Source organism: Pinus tabuliformis, chromosome 4_2 (assembly GCF_031772625.1).
Source record: "Pinus tabuliformis cultivar Carrire ecotype Pingquan chromosome 4_2, CPIR1, whole genome shotgun sequence".
Lineage (NCBI taxonomy): Eukaryota > Viridiplantae > Streptophyta > Pinopsida > Pinales > Pinaceae > Pinus > Pinus tabuliformis.
Genome location: NC_142304.1, coordinates 1,154,698,351 through 1,154,707,603, shown reverse-complemented (window position 1 = coordinate 1,154,707,603; position 9,253 = coordinate 1,154,698,351).

The window sequence follows — 9,253 nt, the reverse complement described above, 5'->3', positions numbered from 1 at the left end:
TTGAAAATGCAACAAGAAATTCCTAATTTATTTTTTCCTTGATTAAATTAGGAGAAATTTTAATTTCAATTTCAGTAAAATACTTGGAGGTAGTTAAATAAGGTGACATGGCTCTTGTCACTTAGTTAACTCCATAAATTCAAGTTGGAGACACTTGACTTTAGTTCTACATGATTGATTGCTAATTTGTAGCAATTTGTTTTAGTTAATTAGAGTTATTGTCAGTGTAACTAGTTCTCATTGTTAGTAGAACTAGTGGAGGTTCAGTCAAGGGTGTGTAACATTTTTCAGACTGAGTGATCATCCATTTAAATTGATCAATCAAACTAAATTAACTCATGCATGTAAAGAAATCAAGTTACCCATTTGATAGTTCAAGGGCAGTGTACTATTAGTTGTAGAATTTTCCAAGTTGTACATGTGGTGCATGTAGCCAAAGATGGGCCTAAAGGAATTGTGCAATTATCAATGATTAATTTCCCTAACTAATAGGGGTTTAATTCCTCGTCAAAAAGCACAAGGAAATAAGATATTGGAAGGTTGAGAAATTGGCTTGAGTTAGTCTATGTGGCAGTGAGATAGATTATACTAGTGCAGGGGTTTCTCAGGCTTGAGAAAGCATTGTATTTCTTCTTTATTATTTGATTAATGCAATACACATACTAAGGGGTTTTGAGCAGTTGATTTCCACTAGATAAATATCTATGTATGTGTGTTGAATCTTGATGTATGTTAATGATTTGTGTTATCGATCCTGATTTTCTTTCTGCAGATGAGAGTAATAGGTTCAAGTCTTGTGATCTAGTAAATTTCATGAGAATTTTTGAATCTACACATTAAATTTCTACAAGATCAGGGGAAGAAAAATGGAAAGAGGGAGGAGCCCAGGAAATCGCAGTAAGTCAAGAAAAGGAAAATCCAAATCAGGGATAGTGTGCTGGAAATGTGGGAAGAAAAAACACCTGAAGAAAGACTAAAAATCTTGGAAAGGAAAAGAAGGATATGGACAACAAGAGAACAATCATGAAGCGAATGTGACAGGTGATGTGTTGCAATATGCTTTGATTCTTTCATTAGAAACTATTATTGATGTCTGGGTGGTTGATTCAAGGAATTTATTCCATGCTACACCTGATAGGAAACATTTTCATGACTGTGTTCAAGGAGATTTTGGACACATTTGTTTAGGTGATGATAAATCCTGTAAAATCAATGGAATGGATAAGGTTTTTATAAAGAAAAAAAATGGAAACCAATGGCTAATGAAGGAGGTAAGGCATGTTCCAGATCTAAAGAAAAATTGAATTTCAACAGGGCAGCTAGGTGGTGAAGATTGTGTAACTACATTCACAGATAAAACCTGGAAGGTCACTAAAGGAGCCCTCGTAATACCAAAAGTAGAAAAGGTTAGTATATTGTATTTATGCAATGGTATTTCTTATGATGTTAATGCTTTGACCTCCAAAGGAGCAGATACAACATTGTGGCATCATAGGCTCAGGCACATGAGTGAGAAAGGGATGAAAAATTTTCACTCAAGAATTTTTTTCAGGTTTGAAGCATGTTGATTTGGATTTCTGTGAAAATTGTGTTTGCGGAAAACAGAAGAGAGTCAGATTTATTAGAGTTGGGAAGGAAAAGAAGAGCGAAAAAATAGAGCTTGTGCATACATATGTACGGGGACCCACTCACATATCATATCTTTGTGGCTCTCACTATTATGTTACTTTTATTGGTGATCCAACTAGAAAAACCTAGATTTATTGTATTCAAAATAAATTTGATGTATTTGATACTTTCGAGAAATGGAAATTTTTGGTTGAGAATGAGACAGGAAAGAAGTTGAAGTGTCTCAGATCATACAATGGAGGTGAATACTGCAGAAAAGAGTTTGATAACTACTATTTAGAGCATGGGATTCGTAGAGAGAGATAGTTCCAAAAATACCACAGGAAAATGGTGTGTCAGAAGGGATGAGAAGGACAATCATGGAGCGTGCAAGGTGCATGAGATTGTATGCAGGATTTCCCTTACAATTTTGGATAGATGTTGTAGATATTGTTGTTTATCTAATAAAGAGAGGGCCTTTAAGTTCCTTAGATGGTGGTATTCTAGAGGAGGCATGGATAGGTAAAAAGGTAAACTAAATTTTAAAGACTTTTGGTTGTGAAGCCTTTGTTCACATTAATAAATAGAATATAACAAAGCTTGAGGAAAAATCAAAGAAATGTACGTTTATTGGATATGATTTTAATGATTTTGGTTATCACTTATATGATTATGAAAATCACAAAATCATTAGGAGCAGAGATGGCATATTCAATGAAAGGGTTGTGTATAAGGATCAGATGGAAGGAAAGAAACAAGAAAAAGAAAACAAATAATACACAGTGCTTGATGATATCACAGGAAAAGTAAAGGTGCCTGAAAATCATAATGATCAGCAACCACAACAATAACAACAACCACAAAAACAACAGGCACCTCAAACACCTGAAAGTGGTGTTAGAAGATCTACTAGGATAAGTAGACCCCTTGAATGATACTCTCCTTCATTACATTATGTGTTGTTGATTTATTTTGGTGAACTGGAAAAATATGAAGAAGTAATGCCAGCAGAAACCCAGAAGAAGTGGGAGTAAGCCATGGAAGAAGAGATGGACTCCTTAATGCATAAACAGACTTGGGACTTAGTCAATATTCCTATCGGTGTTGACACCTAATCATCAGGATTGGGTGAATATAATGTAAATAAATAATAAGTAATATGAACAGTCATCGAGAGATGGAGTGAACCGTCTCTCCCTCATGTATATAATAAATACCAACCTGAAAGAATATAATATACGAATCAATTTTTCTTTGAGGAGTTACTGCCTGGCCTGACATGGTATCAGAGCTAGCTCCCAAAAATAGTTGCAACTCACTTCTACCTACTACGCTCTCTGTCCACTACCCTTGTGCACTATGTCTGCCATAAGTGATTCTGACCCATTCTGCGCCCACTGTATAATTATATTGCTGCATAATTGTTCCGCACCCAGTGCATAATTGTATTCTGAGTGGACTGAAGGCCATCTCTACCGTGTGTCAGGATGGAGTGTTGAACCGTTGCTCATTCCATGCTGCTGCGTTGAGAGCATTACTGCTACTGCGTTGAGTGCATGAATCGTCTCCATGACCAAGTTTACTGCGTGAAACGCTGCTGGTGCGTGAATCAAAGCCTCTGAAGATCTACGAGGGTATGTTGCATTCGCTTCTATTCGGGGAGCCCGATGAGAACATTGCCATTGTGCTTTCAACAATCAATCCGTAATAATTGATTTCGATATTCAGCTGTGTGTTAAAATTTTTGAAGGGCCTCATATAATGTTACTTCTTCCAGTTAATTTCTATGTGGTCTATGGCTATCAGAGGCGTCTGAAGTAATGACATTATTTGATGTATATATTATTGATAAGTTTCAGTCTCAAAAAACTGAATCAGTTTGAGCCATAGCTTGCTCCTTCAGATGGTTTGATTGTTTACATTTCACTCTAGACACATCAAGGAAGGTAGTACAATAACTGTCATGGGTGTTGTTCAGCAGCATGAGAGTGTTTTGATGAACGGGTATCCACTGATTGTCAATTGAGCAAATTCCTCTTTCCAGGAAATGTTGAAGGATTGATTAATGCATGTAATGAGACCACAAAGTTTGATGGAATACCGCTTTGATAATGGAGTGCTAGGAAACATTGCAGTGTTCATTAATACATTGTCTTCTTTGTAATTTTAAATTTTTTTGAAGGGTCGCATTGGGTGATCAATGTAAAAAGAAACCGATATATATTTTGAATAGTGTGTCTTACCGAAAAAAGGTCGATATATATCTCTTGCTTATTGACATTTGCTGTCAATTTGATTTTGCTGTCCAGTCATATCAGAACTATATTTTTTTCCCATTAAGAGTAAAAGTTTTGCAGCAAAAGTTTTTTTATTACAGTATGCATTCAATCATATCCATCTTGGGAATAGTTCTCACTGGAAAAAAGAACTATCCTGAGTGGTCTCGGATGATAAAACACACGCTCATTTTCAATGAGTTGTGGAAAGGAGTGTGTGTTGGAGACAGAGACAAAGAGCCAAAACAACCTACCTTAGACAAAGAGCTTGTCATTTGGGAAAACAAGAATAGCAAAGCTTATGCATTAATCACAGCATCTGTAAATGAAGAGGTGAGTTGCCATATTTCGCCATTTTCGACTACTTTTGAAGCCTTACAAAAGATGAAAAAAATCTATGACTCACATTCTGCACTTGAAGTTGTTCAACTCATGATTAAACTCTTCACTCTTGAACTAAAAAATAATGATCCTCTTGCTCTTGCATCCGAAGTAAAGTCTATAATGCATGATATCAAATCCACTAAGGTTGAATTGGATATTCCTCTTATCTCTTTTCTTAAGGCACTTTATCCTACTTACTCCAATTGTCTTGAGTCATTGCAAGCAAATGGAAATCTCAAAGATATCACCTTTGAATCTCTTGTGAAAAAGTTTGCTGAAAGAGAGAAAGCTTTTGGAAAGAAGACAACCCCTGAATCTTTTGAAGAGACTGTGTGCCTTGCTCATAAAGAAAAGAATCCTGCTCAAGATTCTTGCAGAGGAAGAGGTGGTCAAAGAGGAAGAGGAAGATATTTCAGAGGCAGGGGGGTAGACAGTCTCAAGGAGAAAAGGCAGATTTGCACTGCATACACTGCAAGAGAAATGGATAACATGATGCCTCTGCATGAAAGTTACCATGGGACAAAATTGAGCAGAAAAGAAACCAATAGAAAGGTAAAACTGGTGATACAGACAAAGGTAAAGCACCTGAATCCGCTCACTATGTTGTGGCACAATGTAATATTGGAGTAAATGAAGATTTATTTAATGCTTCACTTGCTTCTTGGAAAAATTATTGGTTGCTTGATTCAGGGGCAACCTGCCACATGACTCATAGAAAATATTTTTTTGAAGAATTTACTGAAAATGTTGATGGAGCAATATACTTTGCAGACCAATCAAAAATCCAACCATCAAGGCTTGGCACAATCAAGCTTAAACTACCTAGTCTTCCAGACTTTCTTCTGCATCATGTTCTATATCTCCCACAGCTCAAGAGAAACTTGTTTTCCTTGGTCCACATCTGCCAACAAGGTCACTCCATTCAGATGTTTGATGGCAAGCTTGAGGTAAGAAAAGCATCTGACCACTCACTTTTCATGAGGGGAATAGAAGAAGAAAGGCTTCTCAAGTTGCAAGGAACCTCTGCTCGTGCACAACATTTCTCATACAATTCTCATTATGAAGAAGGTACACTTCCATCAAGTTTATTATGGCATGCTAGATTTGGACATTTGAACTATGACAGCTTCCTCTTGTTGAAGAAAAATGGTGTTGCTGGTTTGCCTACAATTCCTAGGAAACTTAAACAATGTGATGCTTGCATTCTAGGAAAGCATAGCAAACAGTCTTTTCATGATTCACATTCAAGAGCACATAGAAAACTTGAACTCATTCATTCAGATTTATGTGGTCCAATGCCTGTTCCTTCTGCAAATGGAAACAAATATATGATGACATTTATTGATGACTACACCAGAATTTGTTGGGTTTATTTATTGAAGAACAAATCTGATGCTTTTCAAACATTCAAGAACTTTCATAAATGGATTGAAAATGATGCACAATCTCATACTGGGTCTATTCGCACTGATAATGGAAACGAATACACATCAAATGAATTTGAAAACTATCTTCGCCAACATGGGATCAAACATCAAACAAATGTGCCTTATAATCCCCAACAGAATGGTGTAGCTAAAAGAATGAATAGGACAATCTTAAATTTGGTACGATCCATGCTCTTCTTAAAAATGTAAAGATAATGTTTTGCGCTGATGTTGTTCTATGTGCTGCATATATAAAGAATAGATGTCCATCTAATGCTATTAGAAACAAGACTCCATATGAAATGTGGTATGGACATGTTCCTTCGGTAAAGCATCTTAGGGTCTTTGGTTCCACCTGTTATGCCTTGATACCAAAAGTACATAGAAACAAACTTGGTGCTAGAAGTCATAAATGTATCTTCCTGGGGTACTCAAACACCTCCAAAGCATATCGTCTCTATGATGAAGTAAATAAAAAGTTTGTTGTATCTAGAGATGTATTTTTTCTTAAATCATCCAAAACTAACAATGTTGTTGAGTGACAACTTGATCACTTGGATAGATTCACAAAAGAAAAATCATTTCAAGAATTTGATAATCAAATTCCACATCTTGAAGGGGGGATTCCTATACTAGATCAACATGTGGAATCTTCTTCTGAAGAACACTCTCCCCTGCATGAAACTCCAACAACGAATGATGGTTTAACTGATGTGATTGACAGAATTGGGAGAATCAACCTTGATTCAGTCCCAACTCAATCAGCGGAGCAGCCTGGACCATCTGAGAAAGGTCCTCCAAAGTGGCTGACAAAGACACTTGAAAGTGTTCATCCTGATGAGGTTGGAAAGACAGGAACTAGAAATTCAAACCGGCAAAATGGAGGTGATGTAGATGACTCTAATTCACCTATTGATATGGATTTTTCTTATGATTGTGAATTGAACTTGTCTACAGATTTTGAACCAACTTCCTTCAAAGAATTTGTTTCTCATGATGAATGGAAAGAAGCGATGCAAAAGGAGTATGATGCCCTCACAAAAAATGGCACTTGGAAGCTGGTTGATCCTCGATTAGGAACCAAACCAATTGGCTGCAAGTGGGCCTACAAGAACAAGTATAAAGCTGATGGCTCACTTGAAAAGCACAAAGCTAGGCTTGTGGCAAAAGGTTTTACACAAAAGGAAGAGGTCAATTATGAGGAGACTTTTGTCCCCACAACAAAATGGGCTACCATCCGGACACTTTTTGCCCTAATAGCTCAGAACGGTTGGAAAGTCCATCAAATGGATGTAAGAACTGCTTTATTGAACGGAGATCTAAAAGAGAATGTTTTTATGTCCCACCCTGAAGGATTTGTTGTGAAAGGACATGAACATAAAGTATGAAAACTTTTGAAGTCCTTGTATGGCCTCAAACAAGCACTGCGAGCCTGGTATGAAAAACTAATTGATCATCTTCTGAAAATCAATTTCAAACATTATGATCTTGATGATGCAACTTTATTTGTCAAGAAAGTTGGCAAAATAGTTGTATATCTTGTGGTATATGTAGATGATACTTTGATGACAGGGAACAATGAAAGCTACATTGCATCCGTAAAGAAGGAATTGGGGAAAATTTTTGAAATGATTGATTTGGGCCATGTTCATTATTATCTTGGTATTGAAGTAACCCAACATCCAAAGTCCATATTTCTTTCTCAAAAGAAACACATTGGAGATCTGTTGAACAGGTTTGACATGACAGAATGCAATCCTCTTACTACTCCAATGGAACAAAACTTAAAGCTCACATCTATTGAAGGAAAAGATTTTGAGGATGCAACAAAGTATAGATAGCTTGTAGGAAGTCTCAACTACCTAACTACTACCGGACCAGACATTTCATTTGTTGTTGGAATCCTCTCTAGGTTTATGCAAAAGCCTTGTGAGGGACATTGGTCTGCTGCAAAAAGAGTTCTAAGGTACTTGAAGGGAACTCAAGACTTTGGAATCAAGTGTACATAGGTGGATGACTTCAGCTTGATGGGATACTCTGATTTAGACTTCGATGGAGACAAAGAAACTGGGGTATCTACTTCAGGATATGCTATGAGTCTTGGATCAGGAGCTGTCTCTTGGAGATCACACAAACAATCAGTTCCAGTAGATTCCACAACAGAAGCAGAATATGTGGCAGCAGCTGAAGCAACAAAAAAAATTGTGTGGCTCAGGAAAATTCTTGAATATTTGCATGTAAAACAAGTACAATCAACTCTGTTAGTGTCAGTCTTTCCAACCTTCCTCTAGTGATCAAATATGCTCTTACAAAGTGGTCTCAGAGTTTCCAAGTCAAATTTTGTCATTTCAAAGAGTTTTCAAGCAAAATTTGGTCACTAGGCATTAGGTCTAGGGTTTGCCTTAACTCCTTCTAAAGTTGTCAAAATGTTGGTCCATGTCACCATTCAGCTGAGTCTATCATCATTCATAGAGTTTTCATTGTCATGTCAGTGTCTAATGAGTCATTTTACATCTTGTTCATGCTTCAGTTGTGCCTAGGCAAGGTTTTGAAGCCAATTTCTCTTGGACGGTCAAATCATCGGCAAAAATTGTATCTTGATGTTCATACACCTTCCCCTATCCTTAAAGTACCTTACCAAACACTCCCCATCCCTTAGATCCGTCAAATTCCTCATTTTTGCACAAACCCTAGTTTCTAGCTACAACCTAGCAATTTTCTAGGTTTGGCCTGTGTTTTTCCCTTTTTGACCCCTTCCCCTCACTCAATCTCTGCGATTCCACTTTCCCCTGCTTCCTAACATCCCTCCCCACTCCCAAAAATTTCCCCAAGAATTTAGAATCCCCCTATCCCCTTCATTTCTCTCCATTTCGACAAAATTCCTTGTTTCACACATCGGGACAAGTCGCACTCAAATGATGTTCCAGAACAATAAAAGATTAATTTTGGAAAACTGAGAGAGGTTTTTGTCCAAAACATGCCAAAGAAGAAAAACCTCCTTCACGTTTTGCACAGGTGTCATGGTTTTAGAGAAATGTCAAAATTACAATCGCCGGATCCAAGGCGGTTGGCCAAGGGACAAAAAAGGAGAAAGAGGCCCGATCCCCTCCGTATCTTGGCTGAGGCTTCACTCAAGGATCATGGAACTCACTAGCATCAGCTACAGCACAAATCCCAAATTTTTTTGAGAATTTTGGGTAATTTTGGTATTTTTTGGAAATTTACAGGTTTTGGCTTATCAACGGGTCTCACCCCCGGTGAGACCCTTTGTCATCGTAGCTCCGTTTTGCAAAAACTCAACATTTCTAGATTTTTCATGCAAGGTTACACATGCCTATGGATGGACTTGAGTTTTTATGGGGATTTGGGCCTCCAAAAAGTCAAAATACAACCAAATTTTGACTTTCTGCCCTTTTTTTGAGCTGCAGAAGTAGTCTTGGGAGAATTGACTTTTGACTGGCCAAATGACCTCCAAATTCAAAAATTTCAGTTGGGTTGGAAAGTATACTCAGAGACCTTTCCAACGAGCTATCCTACACCTCATTCTGACACAAGGGA